A 25,392-nucleotide genomic window follows, 5' to 3' on the forward strand; every position below is an offset into this window, starting at 1 on the left:
TATATGCATGCACCTACTGTCACTTTGATTTATGACCTTTAAGCCCCGCCCCCTTTGGACGTTGGACCGGAAGTCCCGCCCTTCAGACGGTTAGACCGGAAGTCCCACCCCTTTCCTCTGATTGGTGGATTTGAAGGACGCGCCCCTTTACTCTGATTGGTGGATTTGAAGGATGCGCCCCTTTACTCTGATTGGTGGATTTGATGGATGTGTCCCGCCCCTACACCCGCCCCTTAACCAACTGATTGTTGGATTTGACGGTTGAGTATCCCTTCCTTGAACCCACCCCATCCACCTGTATGCCCCCGGAAACTGTCAAGAGCAGCCCCCCTTCTCCCAAAGACAAGTCCAGGCCTGTTGGTGGTTCACTGCTCTCGAAGACACATACACACGAGCGTTTCAAGGGGCAGAGCCGCCGGTCTCTACTGTTTTGGGTAAGATCTCCTGTATCTATGATTTAAAATATCTATCCTTTACATTAATACATGTAAGGCTTTTTTTTATTTGATCTACGCATAGAGAAACCATTCACGCTGTTAGCAGGCACGAGTCAGGGTCTTGCCTGCTTCTGTGTGAGGTCGAAGCTCCAAGCCGGCAAGCTCGAAATAGGAGTTGCCGGCTCTCTGTCTGTACATAGACTGACTGAGCGCACCGTTAGATCCAAACTGACAGCCCCTGTGCCTAAATCATACCTCCTCCAATCCCAGGCGTTGGGGAGGTGCATTTTACAGCTCCTAGGCAACAGATTGCGTCCAAAGTGAAAATTGACCTTACCTTGCGGAATGCCGCTTGTAAAAGAAATGATGCTTTTGGACATTCCAAACAAACAGGGCAACAGGGTAACTGGGCATTACAAGCATGTCCGGTTAAAATGTTTGTCAAATATCTGCTATCATAAAGTAATTCCAAACCTCTGCCTAACCATCTGTTTTCTCCAGAAACTGTCAAGAACCAGTGATGGATGGGTGCCCCCTCCTTGAACCTCCGCCCAGACCCTCCTGTATCTATCTATGACTTTAAAGATCTATCCTTTACTTTAACACATGTAAACCGTTTTTTATTTGATGTGTCAAGCATAGAGAAATCTCCCAGACATTCTCTGCTTATTTGCATGTGTGACTTTTAATCTTTTGCAGCACATTGTATCCATTCACGAGTAATGACCGTCTTGTGAAATCTTTGCATCAGGCTGTGTCTCTTTCAGCCTTAAATGATGCATAGAGAATAAATTGAGTAATGTTAACATTTCCATAAATAAACTACGGTAGGACAAATCGTCAGAACATCGGCTCTCTGTCTGTACAGAGACTCACTGAGCGCACCGTTAGATCAAACTGACAACCCCTGTGCGCACACGTGTGTCAACAGAGGTCAGTCAGCTCCCCCTCCCACCCTTCCCCCGGAATGGGAGTGCGCATTAAGTTTGCTCGCACGCTGCATCTCAGAGAACGAGTTAAGGGATTTAAAAATTACATTTTAAATAATAGGCAACATCACCCTTTTAAATGGAGTATTAAAAAAAACAATCCTCTGGTGTATAAAAAGTATTTCTCACACATAGATTTTTTTTTAGACGTTTAAATGTTAGAGCGCCTTCAAAGCGCAATCATTCTGGGAAAGGCGCTTTAAAAACACTCTGGCAAGCCTGGGTGGTGTGGGGTAGCGTTTTACAGCACCTAGGCATCAGGTTGTGTCCTGAACTTTAAACTCATCTCGGAGCGTCTGACGTGAAAATTGACCTTCCCTTGCGGAGTGCCGCTTGTAAAAGAAATGAGACATTAAGCGTGTCGGTTAAAATGATTGTAAATATTTGGTATCAGAAAGCACTTACAAATTCCGGTCAATCTTTGCCAAGCTAAGGGAATGTGGGAGGTGAGTGCTTTTACAGATCCTAGGTAACAGATTGTGTCCTGACCTTTTAACTCATCTCGGAGCGTCCGACGTGAAAAGCGGCCTTACCTTGCGGAATGCCGCTTGTAAAAGAAATGATGTTTTTGGACATTCCAAACAAACAGGGCAACAGGGTAACTGGGCATTACAAGCGTGTCCAGTTAAAATGTTTGTCAAATATCTGCTATTAGAAATCATTTACAAAAATACTGCTCTTTTCTCAATAAAAAGAGTGGCTTTTACAATCAAGCACATATCTTAGCTCGCCCTGAGAACAGCAAGATGAATTTCAGCCATGACAGGGCGTTTTCACAACTTTATAAATGAAGTATTCTTCAAACGACTAGAACTAAATGAAAAATAATTGTCGTTTATACAGGATTCCCCGCAGAAAGCGGTCTGTCTCCGAATCACGGTAAGTCCCTTTCATGATTCTTATAAGCGTTAAATGAGCATATTTAAAAAACGGAATTTTGAATCCTTACATTTTTTCCTTAGAAATATACATTGAAGCTGGCTTGGAAAGCGGTATGGGCCTTTTTAAAAATGATAGATGTTTACAAAGTGCATGTGTAAGAGCGCACGTATTTGGTTATGATCAGTTTTTCACTCCGTCTGGTGAGATTATAAATGGGCATGTTTCTATCTGTCTGTAACGTTCACGAAATTATAAAGTTTGTTGTAAAAATATGAGTGTTTGAATCCTTTAATTTTTTATCTTTAGAGAATTATATCCCTGTAGAGTCTCCGATTTATTATACGGTTTCAGGTAAGACCCTTTTTAAAATGCTTTAGGCTGGCAACGTGTTTGAGTGCTTGTGCAGGAGCGTCAGAGTGTCAACGCACTCGTGCGTGCATGAGCTAGGGCACGCGCTGGTATCTGAAGCTTTCATTCATTGCGGTAAATGTATTTATTTTAATACCTTCCAGATTTCCAAAGTCCGGGCGACTTGTAAACGTATCCAGTGTATTTGAATAGGTTTAAGGGACTTATATCTTAAGAACTAGGCTGTCTGTTTTGATAATTTTTTATCCATCTTGGCGTAGGGATTGAGGTTTGTTATAGTGTTTCAGGTAGTTACAAAATAACCTATTTAGTTCGAGAGGCTGTCTAGCTAACATAAAATAGAATTTTTTTTTATGGACAAGCATCTAGCGGAATAGAGTCTGCAGGTTGATAATGCATGAGCTGTGGGTGTGTGGATTGCTTGATTTAAAGAGAGCACGCCTGTTTTTTAATGAAGCGCCACAAACTTTGGAAGCTTAGGATTTTTTTTTGTTTTTGTTTTAGAAGCTAGTCCTTTACAGAGTGAAGAAGTTTCTCAAAGGGCATCCTCCGGGTTGACCAATTGCAGTAAGTGTCATTTCAGTTTATCGAAGAACTGTTGAAGGCATACATTGTGAAATGAGGCCTTTAACTAAAAAGTTCATACGTTTTATTTACAGGCCCCAGTCCCCCGGGTATTTTAACGCAAGTGCTGGACGGATCAGAAAATATAAACTTGTATCGTAACTGGCGGAATCTACAAACACCTCCACCCTCTGAGAGAGGCGTTCAGTATTTTCCGGCGCCCTATGGGAGCGGCACCCTCTTTTTCTAACAGGCGGACCCCTTTGTTGGCGCCGCTTCACTCTGAACACGGATATCGGCTTAAAACCGCTATTCCCTTCATCCTGACTACCAGCAGAGACATCGACAAAGACTGGAACAACTGACCGCACAACTTCACCAATTATTGGCAGACTTTGTAGAATTGGAGGCTCCTGTGTACAACTCTACACCCGAAATGTGTTTAGACTTGATGCATATGAATGCCTTTTACATCCATCTAACCCGTAAATAAAGGAGCCGTTTAATATTTATGAAAATAATATTCTTTGCAAAATATTATTATTCTGTGTTCATAATTGTATATTATATTCTGTGTAAATAATTGTTGCCTTTGATTAAATTTAGGTCATGCCTGAACAACAGCTCTAGCGGAAACTAGGTATGATGTGGTCATCCGGTCTCCAAGACAACTTTTCCTTTATTACATTTAAATTTCTTGTCTCTGAAAATTCACTCATAGGTCATACGCTACTGCTCTTAGAGCCAGGAGGCTATAGTGCTTGGCTCTTTTGCACAGCCGAAGTTCATTGAACTAATATCATGTTTTTAAAATCAGCACGCTTGTATACCTCACAAAATAGCAGAGCTAATCACTCTTTCTGCTTAAACACTAAAGCATTAATGAACAAAATACATTTTCAGTAGCCAAGTAAAATGACCGGATGCTTTAACATGAAAATAAAGCATCGAAAAGCATCTTTGTAAAGGTCCAATTTTAAAACATTATAAGAAAAATCCTTGTTTCCAAAAGAGTTTTGCCCATTTTTCCAACAGGCTTCTTGACTGATCTTTGGAATCATCAGGGTCTTTCTGATCACATCCACCCAAACACGGCATATAACTTAATTTCTGTACTGTACTCATTTTAAATGATAATAGCCTGTATAAAGTCCCTAAGGGAACTGGAGACATCATATATCTTTTTTTGCAAGCTCAAGTAATTCAGAGTCTGCTCACAACACAAATGTACGGTTATTTTTTCTCAAACGGCCAAATCTTTGTCAGGCTAATCATGAAAAAATAAAAATCAGATTTTATTCTCATTAGAGTTTATTTCCATATTTTATTATACCTACTTAACTTTTATCGACATTTATCTTATCTCTATATTTATTTTTCTAGTATCAGAATGTAATTTAAGTTAATTTGTTTGGGTTCAATAGAGGAATTTTTCGTTTTTTCACATCTTAGCGCCCCCTAGGTGGGGTTCGCCCCAACAGTTTGAGAGCCACTGTTGTTAGGGGTGTTTTGTAAAACACTCTGGGGCATTTCAAGTTAAATTAGATTCCCTCGGCATTCCATTTTTGTTGTAAATTGTATTTAGTCTCTCTTTCTGTCTTTATTTACTAAACATTTTATACGATGATTAGAAAACAGTTATCTTGTTCACGCTTTAATTTAAATCAGCATTTTCATCGACAGGTTATAAACACTCAGGACCCAGGATGCTTTGTATAATACAAAGTTTTAGAAATTCTGTTAGCGCTTGGTAATAGCCTTCCATTTTACAACAGTTATGAGCCTCTGAAAAATAAGAATGGTTATACACTACTGGGCTGACTGGGCTTATTTTGGACGTGTTAGGCAAATCAGAAAGGAAAATGTTTTAGTGAATAGTTACATAATATCTATTACCAGTAACGGCGTACTGCACGATAACGTTGCAGTGAATACACTTGACTTGAGCATTCGTGGTATTCCTCCTCTTTCTCTGGACGTGTAGCATTCGTTTGCTCAGAGGAAGATGGGCTTGCTGCTTCTGAGCAGCTTTTTTTTCCACCCTAGCAGGCCGCTGCTTCTCTGTTCTCTTTTATTTAATCTGCCTGAAGAATGATTAACGAGCCGCTCCCACACGCATGCGCAGCACAGCCGCCCTGCTGGGCGGGGCCGAGAGTTGATTCAACGATAAATTAAAAAGAGTAATAAAATCAACACCCGAAAGCGGATAGTAGCCGTCACGTAGTATATGTGTAACAAATTTCAACCAATAGGTGAAACGGTTTGCGAGCTGATTTAAAACCCCAGACAGACAAACGAACAGCCACGTTAGCTTATTATAGAAGAAGATATGTGTTAGCACAAGGAATACAAGTTTACTAAAACTGTGAGGTTTATTCTTTCTTTTAGGTAGTCCAAGTTACATAGGACATCTATCCTTGAAAACGGCTTTTCCCCTCTGTTTGTGAAAAAAACACCCTTTGTTTGAGTCGCATTCAGGATGAAGGGGATTCCAAGAGTCAAGAAGTGGTTGCATTCTTCTTGATTACGAGTCAAAGGCCCGGGGTTTGTGCGGTGATCATGGTCAAGGGCAGAGTTAAGCTAAACATTATTCCAAAATGAAACATTGACTCGCCCATATCACAAATACTAAGTCGCAGAGGAAATTAAAAAAAAAAACATATTAAGAACGGATCAAACCCAAACTCACAGCACATTGCAACTGAACCTACGTGTTTTTGCATTATATTATTAGGTAAGCGGTCATCTATTTAGCCCGTTCCTCGGCGTTGGGCAAAACAGCAGTTAATATGATGCTAATTAACATTAGCCTGCTATTGTTAGGACCTTATATGGCACTAAAAGTTGGGCTTATATTCCTCCAGAGTCAGGAAGAACATGAAAAAGTGGAGTTATTACAATTTGAAAAAATGCCAAAATGTATAAAAAAACATGGATATGGGACAAAATCAGCATGAAAAGAAATCTTTTTGACATGTGCAGTCTGGAATAGTCTGAACATGTCTTAAATAAAACATATTTTTAAAAAAAATATTAAAACTGAACAAAGCACAGAAGTACCCTTTAATGATATCCATTAGTGTTAAGTATTATCAAGCACTGGGTTCTATTTAGAAGGTTTATTTAGTTATAAGCAAAATGATCAGATGCGTTTTGCTTTGAAATTAATCATAGTTTGACACAGCTTTAAGAATGAGAATGCAAGACGAACCTATACACTTAATAACAAATGTTGCCGTTTCAATTAGGGATATCTTGGATCTTCGTTTTATTTTAACCTTTGGACCAGAAACCCCTGGTCAGGGACATATATTGAAAATGAACCGTGCTGACATGCTAGCTAAATAGATATAAGATATTTGAGAATGCGGACCTGGGCTCTAACCCCAAGATTCTGACAAACTAAGGGGTCCCCACTTCATTGCCAGACTTTCTGCAGGTGCTATGGATCTTGTAATGGAGAAAGCAAAAGATTCTATAATCTTTAAGGGGCGTGTGTCCACAGTGTTAACCAACCATAGGACGTGATGCTCAAAATTCAACTAGGGTTTTTCCGAAGAGATGGGACAAGTGCGTCGTGTGTTCTGTATTCTCTTTTCACAATGACCAGACTCCCGAGAACTTAGGCCGTTTTTATGTAGAAGTACATTTCACAGACCTGAATAAGAGACGATCCATCAAACTACTCTGGACGCAAAGAAGGGCCAATCAGGGGGGTGGGGTGGGACGCTCTTTTCAAAGAGTCTTTGGGCCCCCAAGTGGACAGGATTTGCCGGGCTATAAAACAATTTTTCAACAACATGTTTTGAGTGGTTAACAATCAGCACCTCTAAGGCTATGCTCCTGATCAGGCATGATGGTCTACAGGCCAGACGGCCCCCTACAATGGCCTGTTTTGACCTGAGGCTAACGTGCCCGACACCGGGGACTCTGCACCTAATGGCTAGCCTCCAGACCAGCCTTCTAGGCCGGACCTTCTTATGCCTTCAACTGACCAGATCTAGGAGGCTGAGTCTCCGTTACCTGCCCCAGGTGATATGTCTGAGTCGGATAGTTTCCTGGAGAACTGCGCAGTACCTGACATTTTTGTACCTGCTAATGATGTTCCGGGGAGCCTAGCAGGGGGGCTGAGGAGATAGCCATTCAGTCCAGGCCACAAGAAGAGGCCATGGATGAACGGTAGAGGTTCCGGCCGCTTGGAAAATATTATCCAAGGATACGGATTATGCGGCATGGTCCTTGAACAAACTGGCAGAACCTGAGTGAAGCATTTCAAAAGGTTCTGTTTTCCACAAACCGTGGCTCTGGAGCCTGACTCTGGACTGTTTCAACATCTTTTGACCTTTTCACCAGATTCACGCCTTTGTACAAAATGCTGCCGACGAACTGAAAATGAACATTCTATTAAGGAGGCTATTGTACAAGACTTTCATAACACGGGCGATGACTCTTACTCAAAAATATGGTAAATAGCCGCGGCTTTCTCTAAAAGCTATTTTCTGGACCGGATAGGTCTAATGGACCTTTAGGTTTTACGGAGTATAAGACCTAGAAAAATCAGATGAAGTGTCTGAATGTACCGGTGATATCATATGCTTTTAAACAGGCTGTTGAGTTGTAATATTATGTTTTGAAGTGTTTGGTAAAACCTCTCTGAATTTTACATTGTTTTTGAAAATGACCAATAAAGTACCGTTTGATTTTTAAACCCTAACCCTAATTTCTTTCACCGTCGAGGATGTTGCAGGTCTTGGAAAAAGCATATTATAACTCTGAGAACGCAGGGTCCTTGGGGGAGCAAAGACTCTTTGAAAAGAGCATCCCACCCCACCCGCCTGATTGGCCCTTCTTTGCGTCCAGAGTAGTTTGATGGATCGTCTCTTATTCAGGTCTGTGAAATGTACTTCTACATAAAAACGGCCTAAGTTCTCGGGAGTCTGGTCATTGTGAAAAGAGAATACAGAACACACGACGCACTTGTCCCATCTCTTCGGAAAAACCCTAGTTGAATTTTGAACATCACGTCCTATGGTTGGTTAACACTGTGGACACATGCCCCTTAAAGATTATAGAATCTTTTGCGTTCTCCATTACAAGATCCATAGCACCCGCAGAAAGTCTGGCAATGAAGTGGGGACCCCTTAGTTTGTCAGAATCTTGGGGTTAGAGCCCAGGTTCACATTCTCAAATATCTTATATCTATTTAGCTAGCATGTCAGCACGGTTCATTTTCAATATATGTCCCTGACCAGGGGTTTCTGGTCCAAAGGTTAAAATAAAACGGAGATCCAAGATATCCCTAATTGAAACGGCAACATTTGTTATTAAGTGTATAGGTTCGTCTTGCATTCTCATTCTTAAAGCTGTGTCAAACTATGATTAATTTCAAAGCAAAACGCATCCGATCATTTTGCTTATAACTAAATAAACCTTTTAAATAGAACCCAGTGCTTGATAATACTTAACACTAATGGATATCATTAAAGGGTACTTCTGTGCTTTGTTCAGTTTTAATATTTTTTTTAAAAATATGTTTTATTTAAGACATGTTCAGACTATTCCAGACTGCACATGTCAAAAAGATTTCTTTTCATGCTGATTTTGTCCCATATCCATGTTTTTTTATACATTTTGGCATTTTTTCAAATTGTAATAACTCCACTTTTTCATGTTCTTCCTGACTCTGGAGGAATATAAGCCCAACTTTTAGTGCCATATAAGGTCCTAACAATAGCAGGCTAATGTTAATTAGCATCATACTAACAGATGTTTTGCCCAACGCCGAGGAACGGGCTAAATAGATGACCGCTTAGCTAATAATATAATGCAAAAACACGTAGGTTCAGTTGCAATGTGCTGTGAGTTTGGGTTTGATCCGTTCTTAATATGTGAATGAATGCGACTCAAACAAAGGGTGTTTTTTTCACAAACAGAGGGGAAAAGCCGTTTTCAAGGATAGATGTCCTATGTAACTTGGACTACCTAAAAGAAAGAATAAACCTCACAGTTTTAGTAAACTTGTATTCCTTGTGCTAACACATATCTTCTTCTATAATAAGCTAACGTGGCTGTTCGTTTGTCTGTCCGGGGTTTTAAATCACCTGTAGCTCGCAAACCGTTTCACCTATTGGTTGAAATTTGTTACACATATACTACGTGACGGCTACTATCCGCTTTCGGGTGTTGATTTTATTACTCTTTTTAATTTATCGTTGAATCAACTCTCGGCCCTGCCCAGCAGGGCGGCTGTGCTGCGCATGCGTGTGGGAGCGGCTCGTTAATCATTCTTGAGGCAGATTAAATAAAAGAGAACAGAGAAGCAGCGGCCCGCTAGGGTGGAAAAAAAAGCTGCTCAGAAGCAGCAAGCCCATCTTCCTCTGAGCAAACGAATGCTACACGTCCAGAGAAAGAGGAGGAATACCACGAATGCTCAAGTCAAGTGTATTCACTGCAACGTTATCGTGCAGTACGCCGTTACTGGTAATAGATATTATGTAACTATTCACTAAAACATTTTCCTTTCTGATTTGCCTAACGCGTCCAAAATAAGCCTAGTCAGCCCAGTAGTGTATAACCATTCTTATTTTTCAGGGGCTCATAACTGTTGTAAAATGGAAGGCTATTACCAAGCGCTAACAGAATTTCTAAAACTTTGTATTATACAAAGCATCCTGGGTCCTGAGTGTTTATAACCTGTCGATGAAAATGCTGATTTAAATTAAAGCGTGAACAAGATAACTGTTTTCTAATCATCGTATAAAATGTTTAGTAAGTAAAGACAGAAAGAGAGACTAAATACAATTTACAACAAAAATGGAATGCCGAGGGAATCTAATTTAACTTGAAATGCCCCAGAGTATTTTACAAAACACCCCTAACAACAGTGGCTCTCAAACTGTTGGGGCGAACCCCACCTAGGGGGCGCTAAGATGTGAAAAAATGAAAAATTCCTCTATTGAACCCAAACAAATTAACTTAAATTACATTCTGATACTAGAAAAATAAATATAGAGATAAGATAAATGTTGATAAAAGTTAAGTAGGTATAATAAAATATGGAAATAAACTCTAATGAGAATAAAATCTGATTTTTATTTTTTCATGATTAGCCTGACAAAGATTTGGCCATTTTAGAAAAAATAACCGTACATTTGTGTTGTGAGCAGACTCTGAATTACTTGAGCTTGCAAAAAAGATATATGATGTCTCCAGTTCCCTTAGGGACTTTATACAGGCTATTATCATTTAAAATGAGTACAGTACAGAAATTAAGTTATATGCCGTGTTTGGGTGGATGTGATCAGAAAGACCCTGATGATTCCAAAGATCAGTCAAGAAGCCTGTTGGAAAAATGGGCAAAACTCTTTTGGAAACAAGGATTTTTCTTATAATGTTTTAAAATTGGACCTTTACAAAGATGCTTTTCGATGCTTTATTTTCATGTTAAAGCATCCGGTCATTTTACTTGGCTACTGAAAATGTATTTTGTTCACTAATGCTTTAGTGTTTAAGCAGAAAGAGTGATTAGCTCTGCTATTTTGTGAGGTATACAAGCGTGCTGATTTTAAAAACATGATATTAGTTCAATGAACTTCGGCTGTGCAAAAGAGCCAAGCACTATAGCCTCCTGGCTCTAAGAGCAGTAGCGTATGACCTATGAGTGAATTTTCAGAGACAAGAAATTTAAATGTAATAAAGGAAAAGTTGTCTTGGAGACCGGATGACCACATCATACCTAGATTACCTTTATCAATTCAGTATAAAAGAAAGATCTTGACTTATGGCTGGTACCTCACACAACGCAAAAATGGGTCACCTGAAAAAAACGAAACATCTAGCAATACCAGGTTGTGTGGTGTTCACACTTTATTTTTCTTTTGTTTTATAGTCCTGTGTATTTGACCTACAATACTTTTCTTTTTCTCTTGCCTGTTATGGAGCTCTGTCTAATTACTTAAAGTTACAGGAATTGGGATATAATGAACTATTTTGGTAAGAATATGCATTAAAGTCTACATAAGAAAGAGTATAAAGGGAAAAGTGTCACCCTAGCATCCTCCCATGACAAAACAAAAATCATAATCGGGCTTTTCTGTTTTTAATTAAAAATAGTATAGTAAAATGTTTTCTAATTATCCCCTGTGTTAATAGAAAGAAATAATTTTAGTTTTTGAGTAGACGGAAAATATCAACATTTTGTGCTTTTAAATGCACGTACAAAACCAGGCTAAGTTTGAAACCTGCTTTCTTATAAAGCTCCGTTTAAATGCCCAAGTGTATTTACAAAGTTCTCCTTTGTCAAAAGGCTCCTATGTTATAGAAGCGAGCTAAGCAAAAAATTAAAAAGTCCTCATAAGCACGGCCATTCTTTTCATTACTAGCTTATTAGGTTCGAGGGGGTAAATATGAATACACGCGCAAGATGTGCTTCGAAAACAAATGAAATTCATACTCGAACGCGGCGACTTGAACTCCGAGGCAAAAGTAAAACTTTATTCGACCGCTTTACAAAGATACCTGACGTTTGTGAAAAAAAAAGCGGATAAAGAAACAGATACTACAGAAAAATGTATACAATCTTTTTAAAGAGGTAAATAAAAACAGACAGCCGGGTCTCAGGTTCCCTGTGTATCAAGATATAATCGCATACATCCCGGTACATCTTATACTATTCATTTACCCCTTATTCAACAATACACTAGAGACGTTTACAAGTCACCCGGACTTTGGAAATCTAGAAGGTATTAAAATAAATACATTTAGCGCAATGAATGAAAGCTTCGGACACCAGCGCGTGCCCAAGCTCGCGCACGCATGAGCGCGTTGACGCTCTGACGCTCCTACACAAACACGTTGCAAGCCTAAAGCATTTTAAAAAGGGTCTTTAGTTTTTGAGTAGACAGTAAATATCAACATTTTGTGCTTTTAAATGCACGTACAAAACCAGGCTAAGTTTGAATGCACTAGTGTATTTACAAAGTTCTCCTTTGTCAAAAGGCTCCTATATTATAGAAATGAGCTAAGCAAAAAATTAAAAAGTCCTCATAAGCACGGCCATTCTTTTCATTACTAGCTTATTGGGTTCAAGAGGATAAATATGAATACACGCTCAAGATGTGCTTCGAAAACAAATGAAATTCATACTTGAACTCCGAGGCAAAAGTAAAACTTTATTCGACCGCTTTACAAAGATACCTGACGTTTGTGGGGGAAAAAAAAGCGGATAAAGAAAAATGTATACAATCTTTTTAAAGACGTAAATAAAACAGACAGCCGGGTCTCAAGTTCCCTGTGTATCAAGATATAATCTCATACATCCCGGTACATCTTATACTATTCATTTACCCCCTTATTCAACAATACACTGGATACTTCTAAAAATCATCCGGGCTTTGGGGCTACTAGGATGTATTAAAATAATTACCTTTCATTTAGAGGAATGAAAACACAGTTGCATTAAGCTCCTGGTCCCTGTTCATCCTTGGAGGCTGTCTCCAACCGGCTATCCAAATGAGCATTTATAAAGTAAAAATATTTCGTTACGTCAGACTTTTAAAAAAACTGACTGACTGTTCTGTACAGAAAACCAACGGTTACAGCGGTATTTTTGTAAATGATTTCTAATAGCAGATATTTGACAAACGTTTTAACCGGACACGCTTGTAATGCCCAGTTACCCTGTTGCCCCGTTTGTTTGTAATGTCCAAAAACGTAATTTCTTTTACAAGTGGCATTCCGCAAGGCAAGGCCAATTTTCACGTCGGACACTCCGAGATGGGTTTAAAGGTCAGGACACAATCTGTTACCTAGGATCTGTAAATGCGCTCACCTCCCACATACCCTTAGCTTGGCAAAGATTGAGCGGAATTTGTAAGTGCTTTCTGATACCAAATATTTACAATCATTTTAACCGACACGCTTAATGTCTCATCTGTTTTACAAGCGGCATTCCGCAAGGTAAGGTCAATTTTCACGTCGGACGCTCCGAGATGAGTTTAAAGTTCAGGACACAACCTGATGCCTAGGTGCTGTAAAACGCTACCCCACACCACCCAGGCGGCCGCTAAGCCTTAGAAAGCTTGGCTTGCCAGAGTGTTTTTAAAGCGCCTCTCCCAGAATGATTGCACTTTGAAGGCGCTCTAACTTTTAAACGTCTAAAAAATCTATGTGTGAGAAATACTTTTTATACACCAGAGGATTGTTTTTTTTTAATACTCCATTTAAAAGGGTGCTGTTGCCTATTATTTAAAATGTGATTTTTAAATCTCTTAACTCGTTCTCTGAGATGCAGCGCGAGAGTAAACTTAGTGCGCACTCCCGTTCCGTGTTGACACACGTGTGCGCACATGGGTTGTCAGTTTGATCTAACGGTGCGCTCCGTGAGTCTCTGTACAGACAATGTGCCGATGTTCTGACGATTTGTCCTACCGTAGTTTATTTTTGGAAATGTTAACATTACTCAATTTTTTCTCTATGCATCATTTAAGGCCCGAAAGAGACACAGCCTGATGCAAAGATTTCACAAGACGGTCATTACTCGTGAATGGATACAATGGGCTGCACAAGATTAAAAGTCACACATGCAAATAAGCAGAGAATGTCTGGGAGCTTTGACACATCAAATAAAAAACGGTTTACATGTGTTAAAGCAAGGGATAGATCTTTAAAGTCATAGATAGATACAGGAGGGCCTGGGTGGAGGTTCAAGGAGGGGGCACCCATCCATCACTGGTTCTTGACAGTTTCCGGAGAAAACAGATGGTTGGGCAGAGGTTTGGAATTACTTTATGATAGCAAATGTTTGACAAACATTTTAACCGGATACGCTTAATGTCCGTGTCTTTGGAATGCCTCATCTGTTTTACAACAGACATTCTGCAAGGTAAGGTCAATTTTCACTTCGGACGCAATCTGTTGCCTAGGAGCTGTGCTCTTGACAGTTTCCGGGGGCATACAGGTGGATGGGGTGGGTTCAAGGAAGGGGTACGCAACCGTCAAATCCAACAATCAGTTGGTTAAGGGGTGGGATCAAGGACGGGGTAAACAGGTGGTGGGGGTGGGGGGGCAAACAGGTGTAGGAGTGGGACACATCCATCAAATCCACCAATCAGAGTAAAGGGGCGCATTCTTCAAATCCACCAATCAGAGGAAAGGGGCGCGTCCTTCAAATCCACCAATCAGAGGAAAGGGGTGGGACTTCCGGTCTAACCGTCCGAAGGGCGGGACTTCCGGTCCAGAGTCCAAAGGGGGCGGGGCTTAAAGGTCATAAATCAAAGTGACAGTAGGTGCATGCATATAACTACTTGAGTCAAGCAGTAGAATAACAATTTGAATAACAAGACCAAGTCCACCTTTGAATAGCTGAAAAAAAAAAAAACAAAATAAGGTTTTGACCCCCATTGAGACCTTGAATGGGCATTTCATACTCAATAACCCTCGGGTTTGGCTGAATTATAACAATTTTTTACAGAAGAAGGGGACACAATATGTCCACAGGGATGCCAAAGACTGATCTCCTGATACTGGACATGTTTGATGGCAGTTTGTAGCGGGGCCACATAGTAGTAATAGTGTTGTCAGTGTTAGTACTAAGTTCGTCTTGTTTCCATCGTCTCGTTTGCTGTTTATGTGTGTGTAAGTGAATGTCATCCCCATAGAGGGGGACGGATGATGGAAAGAGACCGCAGCACCAAACTGGAAAACACCTGTTAACTATCAATCAATTACATCCAGCACAGGACTATTTAAACAATCAGGAGGGAACAGAAAAGGAGAAGAGAGAGGAGAAAGAAGGAGACCATTTTTCACCACCACGAACCAACTTACTTGCTGTTTTCTACATCGCGCTTTTGCACTAGTTTGTTTTCATTCCGCCGGACTGTCTTCCATCCCTCATCACCAGAGACCCCAGGGTCAGATTACATTATCAACCACGCACCGAGAAATCACGGTGAGGTTGCTCCATTTGCCGGGAAAATCAAACAAATCACTTCTCTCTCGTACAGTCATCCGTATTCAGTACAGTTTTTATACCCGGACTCTAATTCACAATCATCGGCATTTCCGTATCCATCTATTTGTATTCGTGTTTTGTGTTGTTATATGTTACTGGGCCAAGGGAGGGTTTTGTTATTTTATATATATATATATATATATATATATATATATATATATATATATATATATATATATATATACAGTGGTGTGAAAAGCTATTTGCCCCCTTCCTGATTTCTTATTCTTTTGCATGTTTGTCACACACAATGTTTCTGATCATCAAACACATTTAACCATTAGTCAAATATAACACAAGTAAACACAAAATGCAGTTTGTAAATGGTGGTTTTTATTATTTAGGGAGAAAAAAAATCCAAACCTACATGGCCCTGTGTGAAAAAGTAATTGCCCCCTTGTTAAAAAATAACCTAACTGTGGTGTATCACACCTGAGTTCAATTTCCGTAGCCACCCCCAGACCTGATTACTGCCACACCTGTTTCAATCAAGAAATCACTTAAATAGGAGCTGCCTGACACAGAGAAGTAGACCAAAAGCACCTGAAAAGCTAGACATCATGCCAAGATCCAAAGAAATTCAGGAACAAATGAGAACAGAAGTAATTGAGATCTATCAGTCTGGTAAAGGTTATAAAGCCATTTCTAAAGCTTTGGGACTCCAGCGAACCACAGTGAGAGCCATTATCCACAAATGGCAAAAACATGGAACAGTGGTGAACCTTCCCAGGAGTGGCCGGCCGACCAAAATTACCCCAAGAGCACAGAGACGACTCATCCGAGAGGTCACAAAAGACCCCAGGACAACGTCTAAAGAACTGCAGGCCTCACTTGCCTCAATTAAGGTCAGTGTTCACGACTCCACCATAAGAAAGAGACTGGGCAAAAACGGCCTGCATGGCAGATTTCCAAGACGCAAACCACTGTTAAGCAAAAAGAACATTAGGGCTCGTCTCAATTTTGCTAAGAAACATCTCAATGATTGCCAAGACTTTTGGGAAAATACCTTGTGGACTGATGAGACAAAAGTTGAACTTTTTGGAAGGCAAATGTCCCGTTACATCTGGCGTAAAAGGAACACAGCATTTCAGAAAAAGAACATCATACCAACAGTAAAATATGGTGGTGGTAGTGTGATGGTCTAGGGTTGTTTTGCTGCTTCAGGACCTGGAAGGCTTGCTGTGATAGATGGAACCATGAATTCTACTGTCTACCAAAAAATCCTGAAGGAGAATGTCCGGCCATCTGTTCGTCAACTCAAGCTGAAGCGATCTTGGGTGCTGCAACAGGACAATGACCCAAAACACACCAGCAAATCCACCTCTGAATGGCTGAAGAAAAACAAAATGAAGACTTTGGAGTGGCCTAGTCAAAGTCCTGACCTGAATCCAATTGAGATGCTATGGCATGACCTTAAAAAGGCGGTTCATGCTAGAAAACCCTCAAATAAAGCTGAATTACAACAATTTTGCAAAGATGAGTGGGCCAAAATTCCTCCAGAGCGCTGTAAAAGACTCATTGCAAGTTATCGCAAACGCTTGATTTCAGTTATTGCTGCTAAGGGTGGCCCAACCAGTTATTAGGTTCAGGGGGGCAATTACTTTTTCACACAGGGCCATGTAGGTTTGGATTTTTTTTTCTCCCTAAATAATAAAAACCACCATTTACAAACTGCATTTTGTGTTTACTTGTTTTATATTTGACTAATGGTTAAATGTGTTTGATGATCAGAAACATTGTGTGTGACAAACATGCAAAAGAATAAGAAATCAGGAAGGGGGCAAATAGTTTTTCACACCACTGTGTATATATATATATATATATATATATATATATATATATATATATATATATATATATATATATACTAGGGGGCTCCGCCCCCTGCTCGCTTCGCTCGCCAACCCCTGGCGTTGGGGCATGACAAAGAGTGAGATGTATGAATTAGATATAGAATAGTGTGCAGGTTTGGATGATGCCTATATAAATAAAAAATAGAGTGTTTGGCATAGAGTAATGTTTTATTGGAATATTTCTTTGTATACAACATTAGTAGTAAAGATGGTGTCTTGTCTTTGAATGAGTCTTCCTTGGCATGGATCATTTATAACTTTAACTTTAACGTCAGATGAACGTCGAACACGTGAGAAGGCAACATAAAGTTGTCCATGTCCAAAAACGGGTTCAGAGAGGTAGATGCCAACCTTGTCCATGGTTTGTCCTTGTGATTTGTTGATGGTCATGGCAAATGCAGGTTTAATGGGGAACTGTCGGCATTTCAATGTAAAAGGTACTTCTAGGTCAGAACTCGTAAGGTCAATTCTAGGAATGAGAACAGTATTGTTAGCATGTGAATCTGAAAGAACTGTTGCTTGAATAACATTGTGTGTCATGGTGTTGACGACTAACCGTGTGCCATTGCATAAACCCTGTTTAGTGTTAAGGTTTCTTAATAGCATGATTATTGTTCCGTTTTTAAGGGTAAGGTTGTGTTGTGGTCATCCGTCCGGGTTAATAGTGTTCAAATATTCTATGGGGAAATTCAGATGTTCATTGTCGTCATCAGAGTCAACTTTGTCAGAGTTTAGAAAGAGCCGTGTCTCTCCAGGAAGTAATGAAATGACCTGGTTATTAATGTGATTAACATTATTATTTTTTGGACATAATATAGTGCGTTGTGTTAACCACATATGCGAAAGCAGTATGGGCCATTGCCTTTTGGTGGCCTGGTATGTACTCTGGTAGATGCAAAAGCAAATGAACTATTGTAGGATCTAATGCAGTTCATAAAGTTTTTACTTTCAGGCACATCATTAGTTAGAAGCTTCTGTAGATATTCAGGATATGAATGTAAAGGAGGCAGTCTATTCTGCCCCTTTTGACAACAACGTGTAAATTCATTATTTGTATTGCCAGTTGTTTCTTCTGGGAAGTTAAGTGAATGACAATGATTGCAAATGACATTCATTAATCCCAATGAAATTTGCTCAATAGTGGACTCATTATTGAAGGCGTTGTCAGCCAACTGGCGTAAGCGTTTAGCAGGTGTCTGGCGTTGATGTCCGCGACGGGCATGTTTTTCTTGTGGCGTTTAAGTGCCGCGTTGTTGCGTGTCCATTATTTGTGACGCGCTATTTTTGAGTTTTGATTGATTCGCCTCCGCTTTGCGAAAAGTCCGTTTCAGTCTACGTCGTGCATTGTTTGTATCGAGCCTTGTCCGTTTTTGTATGTCGGTCAGTTGAGCTTTCTGCTTTTGGAGTCTTGCTTGCTTTTTTTCTGGCAGGTCATATGCGCGTTGTACTCGTCTGCGTTCATTTATTCTGTCTCTTCGCTCCCTTTTTTGTATGTCTGAGACGCGAGCTCTTTCTTTTGAAATCGTGCTTGTTTCGATGCAGCACTTTGAGACGCGCGCTGTATGCGTCTACGTTCATTGTGTCTGTCCATTTGGGCACGTCTCTGTAACGGGGTTACTTGAGCTTTGCTTTTTTTGATCCGAGACATTTTTTCTCCCGGAGTTTCCGAAGCGCGTTGTATGCTCCGCCGTGTATTTTGCTGTTTCATTCGTGTTCGTGTGTTTTGTCCCGTTATCCGATCCGAATCGTTTTGTACCCGTGACCGTGTATTCATGACTTGTTTGTTCCTGAGCGTGCGAAATATGGATAAGTAATAAGGAGGATCGCACTCACTGTTAATATGGAGCCTTTTCTGCAGTTGAACGGTTAATAGTGCTTTATTGTAAGGAGATCCACCTATGCTGCTTAGTGTGAAGGTGTTGAGATGACGTATGTTTAATATGGACGTTTCCTTTACATATGTGGCTTGCTTTGGGTGTCACTTCTTATTGATGTGGGGGGTGGGGGGGGGGGGGGGTGAGGATTGTTGTTGCGCGAGCGTCTTCTTTCTTTTTGTGTTCCAGGGGCTTGTTGAATCCCCCTCTTTGTGTGTGTCCCGTCCGTTGCTTGTAGGGTGTGTGGGGTGGTTTTGTGTTCTTTTTTTTTGTGTTAAATCCCCCTCTTGTTGTGTGTCCCATCCGGTGCCTGTAGGGGGGGGGGGGGCCTTGCTGTTGCGCGCGAGCGTCTTCTTTTTTTTTTGTGTGCTAGTTTCGTGTGCAATGGGTTCCGTGCGGTGCCTGCTTTTGACTACTTTTTTCTGTGCCTTTTCCTCTTTTCTGTGCTCGCGTCGCCTCATTTCTTTGACTCCTTTTTTCTGTGGTCTTGTCCGCCTCTCGCGGCCCCTCATTTCTTGGGGCGCCTGCGCAGTACGTCTTTTAGCGGCTACGGCCCATGGCCGGATGTCCCTGCGTCCATCCGGTTTAGCATTCTCGGTTAGTAATATGGATATATATATATATATATATATATATATATATATATATATATATATATATATATATTTATTGTGATGGACGACCGGCTATAGACTCCGGTCGCCACCCCCAGACCGCCAGGAGGAGCCCTCCGGACAGCATAATCGTGCCCCGAGTTCCAGCAGGGCCTCATGGACTTTGTAGTTTCTAATACACAGCCCTGCTGGATACCTTGGGGAGCACCGGGAGTCGCTGTAGGGGGGCTAGTGGGCTCTTATGTGCCCTGTAACCTGGGAGTGCGTCACAATCACGTGACAGGAAGGAGACGACGTGCTCCCGGGCTGAAGAAAGGACTGTTTACCCTGACCCGGAGGGAATAAGGACTTGTGGGTTTGGCCAGGAACCACTTCCGGGTCAGGGGATATAAAAGGACTGTGGGAAAGCCCAGACACTGAGCTGAGCTGGGAGGTAGGAGGGCGAAGTGTCTGGGCGAGGAGGATTGTTGGAGAGTTTACTGTTTATATGAGTGTGGAGTGGAGGGTGCTTGGTGAACAGTTTAATTATAAAATAAATAATTTTTGTACATTCACCTGGTGTTCAGAGTGGTACCTGAGGGTTCAAGAGGTGGACCACGCCTCTATCTGCTACAATATATATGGTGTTGGCACTTTATTAGTTTGGTGGTGGACATCCATAGTTATATTTATGTATTGTTCGTATGGAATTTGTATTTTTGTTATTTCATTTAATATAATTAATCATTTTAATTTTACATATCTGCTTTTGTGTGCCTATGTTTAATCCATCGACTGGGGGAAAAAATTGTATGTGTTAGAGGTACGGCCTGATATTTAGATTCAATCTCAGTAATTTATCCAGGCCACAGGTCTTGGAGGTGTAGCTGTCGGCTGGGTAAGGGGTTGGCCGTTACAAGTTGATGCTGCTGAGGGTAGCACAGCCAAGTATTCGGTTTAGGGGAAATTACTTTTTTACACGGGTGATATAGATGTAAGTGAACTTTTTAAGTTCAATAAATCAAAAAATCATTAAAAAACGGAGTGTTGTGCTCACTGATGTTGTCTTTGTCTTCCTCTTCTTTCGGCTGCTCCCATTTGGGGTTGCCACTGTGGATCATCTTGTTCCACATCTTTCTGTCCACTGCATCTTGTTCTGTTACACCTGTCACCTGCATGTCCTCTCTCACCACATCCATAAACCTTCTCTTAGGCCTTCCTCTTTTCCTCTTCCCTGGCAGCTCTATCCTTAGCACCCTTCTCCCAATATACCCAGCATCTCTCCTTTGCACATGTCCAAACCAACGCAATCTCGCCTCTCTGACTTTGTCTCCCAAACGTCCAACTTGAGCAGATTCCCTAATGTCCTCATTTCTAATCCTGTACATCCTCATCACACCCAATGCAGATCTTCACATCTTTAACTCTGCTACCTCCAGCTCTGTCTCCTGCTTTCTGGTCAGTGCCACCGTCTCCAACATATATAAAATAGCTGGTCCCACTACCATCCTGTAGACCTTCCATTTTACTCATGCTGATACCCGTCTGTCAAAAATCACTCCTGACACTCTTCTCCACCCACTCCACCCTGCCTGCACTCTCTTTTTCACTTCATTCCACAATCCCTATTACTCTGTACTGTTGATCCCAAGTATTTAAACTCATCCACCTTCACCAACTCTACTCCCTGCATCCTCACCATTTCACTGACCTTCCTCTCATTCACACACGTATTCTGTCTTGGTGGTCCTACTGACCTTCATTCCTCTCCTCTCTAGACCATATCTCCACCTCTCCATCATACACCTTTTCTTTAGCCTTCGCCACATCTCTCTTCACCTTGCGCCTTATCTCCTTGTACTCTTGTCTACTTTCTGCATCTCTCTGACTATCCTACTTCTTCTTTGCCATCCTCTTCCTCTGTATACTCTCCTGTATTTCCTCATTCCACCACCAGGTTTCCTTTTCCTCCTTCCTCTTTCCAGATGTCACACCAAGCACCCTTCTTGCTGTCACCCTTACTACATCTGCTGTAGTTTCCCAACTGTCCGGTGACTCTTCACTTCCACCGTGCCTGTCTCACCTCCTCCATAAACTCAACCTTGCAGTCTTCCTTTGTCAACTTCCACCATTTGATCCTTGGCTCTGCCTTCACTCTCTTCCTCTTCTTGATAATAATAATAATAAAATAATAATACATTTTATTTATATAGCGCCTTTCCCATGCTCAGTGTACTTACAGAATATAATAAAGAACAGCAGCGTATACAGTATATAGCATTGTACAAACCAGATAAATAAATAAAGAAGATTAAGACAGTAAATTCTGAAAAAAAAAGACAACGTAATTGATGGTCTCGCACACACACACACATACAGGTTACGTTGGCATCTTGACAGAGAAGTAAACTGAGAGAAGAGTAATAAAGTCAAGTAGAGCTAAAAGCCTTCCTGAACAGATGAGTTTTGAGTTGTTTTTTAAAAGAATTCATGGAGTCAGCTGACCTGATTAATTTCGGTAGGTCATTCCAGAGTCTGGGCGCTATACAGCTGAAGGCCCTGCTGTCATCCATGGAGTGTAGATTAGTGAGGGGCACAACAAGATGGCCAGAATCAGAGGACCTTAGTGGGTGGGCAGGCACATAGTGATGGAGAAGGTCAGTGATGTAGTTTGGTGCGAGGTTATTTAAGGCTTTGTAGGTTATTAGTAGGATTTTATATTCGATTCTGTAAGACACAGGGAGCCAGTGAAGACGGAGCAGGATGGTGTGATGTGCTCGCTGCTGCTGGTTCGAGTAAGGACTCTTGCAGCTGAGTTTTGAATAAGCTGGAGCTGTGATATAAGATTAGAAGGGGCACCTGCCAGTAGGGAATTACAATAATCGATGCGGGATGTGATAAAAGCAGGGACAAGTTTTTCAGCATTAGGGTTAGGAGAGGAAATGTTACGAACACAGGATATGTTACGGAGGTGAAAGTAAGAAAGTTTCTTAATGTGATTTATGTGGGCGGAATAAGAAAGGGAGGAATCAAAAATGACACCAAGATTTTTTACAGTAGAGGCAGGTCTGATGAGATCACTGCCAAGATGGACTGGGAAGGAGCTCATTTTATTAAGTTGCATTTTAGTCCCAATTTGCAGGAGTTCAGTTTTATTGCAATTTAATTTTAAAGAGTTCTGCTCCATCCAGGTTTTAATTTCACTAAGGCAGGTTGTGAGCTGAGAAAGCTCTGATGAAGTTCCACTTTTAACATTGAAGTAGAGCTGAGTATCATCTGCATAAAAATGATAACCCAATCCATAGCTACGGATAATATGGCCAAGGGGAAGCATGTAAATACAGAAAAGCAGAGGACTGAGGACAGAGCCCTGAGGGACTCCTTGTGTGACTGGCACTGAGTTGGATCTGTTGTTGCCAAGACTAACAAACTCTTGCCTATCAGTCAGATAGGACTTGAACCACTGGAGGGCAGTGCCAGAGATACCCAGCATGTTCTCCATTCTGGACAGTAGAATGTCATGTCTGACAGTGTCAAATGCTGCACTGAGGTCTACCAGAATTAATATACTGGTTTGTCCAGAGTCTGCTGCCATAAGCAAATCATTGGTTACCCGTAGCAGAGCAGTTTCACAGCTGTTGATCTCCAATGTCATCCTACAGACCCCCATTCTATGCTGCTTAACTACACTTTCTCCTGCCACCACTTTGCAGTCTTTAATCTCCTTCAGATTGACTCTTCTGCATAGGATGTAATCTACCTGTGGGCATCTTCCTCCACTATTGTACATCACCCTATGTTCCTCCCTCTTCTTAAAATACGTATTCACCACAGCCATGTCCATCCTTTTGGCAAAATCCACTATCCTCTTACCTTCTTCATTCCTCTCCTTGACACCATACCTACCCATCACCTCCTTGTCTCCTTTGTTCCCTTCACCAACATTTCCATTGAAATCCGCTCCAATCACTACTTTCTGTCCCTTGGGTACACTGTTCATCACTTCATCCAACTCACTCCAGAAATCTTCTTTCTCATCCATTACACACCCAACCTGCGGGGCATATGCACTAACAACATTCATCATCACACCTCCAATTTACAGCTTCATAATCCTCACTCTGCTTGACACTCTTTTCACCTCCAGAACACTCTTGACGTACTGTTCCTTCAGAATAACCCCTACTCCATTTCTCCTCCTATCCACACCATGATAGAACAATTTGAATCCACCTCCGATCCACCTGGCCTTACTTCCCTCTTTCATGCACAATATATCAATCTTCATTCTCTCCATCATATCTGCTAACTCTCTCCCCTTACCAGTCATACTGCCAACATTCAAAGTTCCTACCCTCAGTTCCTCTCTTTATCTTCCTCCTCCTCTCCTCCTGTCTCCAGACATGCCTTCCCTCTCCTTCTCCTTCTTGGAACAACAGTGGGCTACTTTCTACCAGGACCCTGTTTGCTAACAGTACTGGTGGTGACCGTTGTTAACCCGGGCTTTGACCAATCCGGTATGGAAACCTGTATTGTTGTCCATATATTGATCTTTACACCGTATTCCCTTCCTGACGTAACCCTCCCCATTTATCCGGGCTTGGGAGCGGCACGGAGAAACACACTGGTTTGTACATCCCCTGTAGCAGGGTTTGCATCAGGAGCTGCAATGACAAGAGTTGAATGTGTACTGTTGACAGTAAAGAGCTTATCTGAATGGATTACGATAAATACCACAAGGTCACCGTCAAGGTCAGAGTTCTAGTGGACTGTCCACACCGATCATTGGCTTTATTAAATGACACTTTTTATTGCCACCATCCACCTTTTAAATTTAAAATCAATCCACTGTCACACTTCATCATCAAATGGAGTTTTCCTTTCCTCACAATCAACCCCTGACCTGATCCTCATTCTGCTCCTTCCATTCCTTGTCTTTTGTTCTTCTGTTTCCAGAGGCCAACTAAACATTTAGGGGTCACCCCATAGGGTCAGGGCAGCACAGAATATGAAAATCTACTCTCTATAGATAAAATCTTAAGCCTAAAGTGACGTTTTTATGTCACGTTTTAAATCATCTTATTTTAAAACCTACATATATATGTTTGGTGTCATTCTTTTCAGAATTTATCAAACTTTAATGTGAAGTTGTTAACTTTTCAGATTCTTATTCCGTTTTTAAATTAAAAACTAAAAAATATCAAGAACTCACATCTCGCGAGACGAGACTTTGTGCCAAAAGATTTAACCACGCTTGGGACCGTAAATAAAACAAAAGGAGTAGGACAACTGCTGTCCAGGCTTTTAAATGTTCGAAGCACCAGGCAAGATGCAGATTTCGTGGCACAGCAGCAACAACAAGCCAGCAGCTGATTGAGCAAAGAGGAGGTAAAAAATAAACTGTATTTGTTTCTCATTGTATCACCATTTAAGAAGGGGTGTTGGAGGACCGACCGCGTCTCCTTCACAACGCGAGCGGTAGAGCTGTAAAGTGGCTGGCACATAGCACAGAAAAGGGGGGTTGGCGAGTGAAGTGAGCAGGGGGTTAGCCCCATAGTTAAAAAATAAAAATCAAATAAGAACTGCCTGAGAATGAAATGTTTGTAATGAATTCTCATAAAACTCATGACTGTCATCTCAAAGATTTACTGTCCAGAAAACAAGATGGCCATTAAGTGCTGAGTGATGTTACGTTTATGAAGCTTCTCAGGCAGTAAAGGAGACGATTCATTCAGTAGAAATGAACTTTAAAATCAAAAGACAAAGGTTCAAAATAATAAGAAATATGAAGAAGAGGAACTGAACTGGCAAAAGTCAA

General features: G+C 41.1%; 1 long non-coding RNA gene across 1 annotated transcript; it reads left to right on the forward strand.

Annotated features, from left to right (window-relative positions):
• Positions 1–337: 337 nt before the first annotated feature.
• LOC114645015 (uncharacterized) lies at positions 338–3,764 on the forward strand. Its single transcript, XR_003715094.1, has 5 exons — positions 338–434; positions 2,270–2,305; positions 2,615–2,659; positions 3,182–3,244; positions 3,337–3,764. It is a non-coding gene; the product is annotated as an uncharacterized LOC114645015 (long non-coding RNA).
• Positions 3,765–25,392: the final 21,628 nt, after the last annotated feature.

This window comes from Erpetoichthys calabaricus, chromosome 4 (genome assembly GCF_900747795.2).
Source record: "Erpetoichthys calabaricus chromosome 4, fErpCal1.3, whole genome shotgun sequence".
In the NCBI taxonomy this organism is placed as follows: domain Eukaryota; kingdom Metazoa; phylum Chordata; class Cladistia; order Polypteriformes; family Polypteridae; genus Erpetoichthys; species Erpetoichthys calabaricus.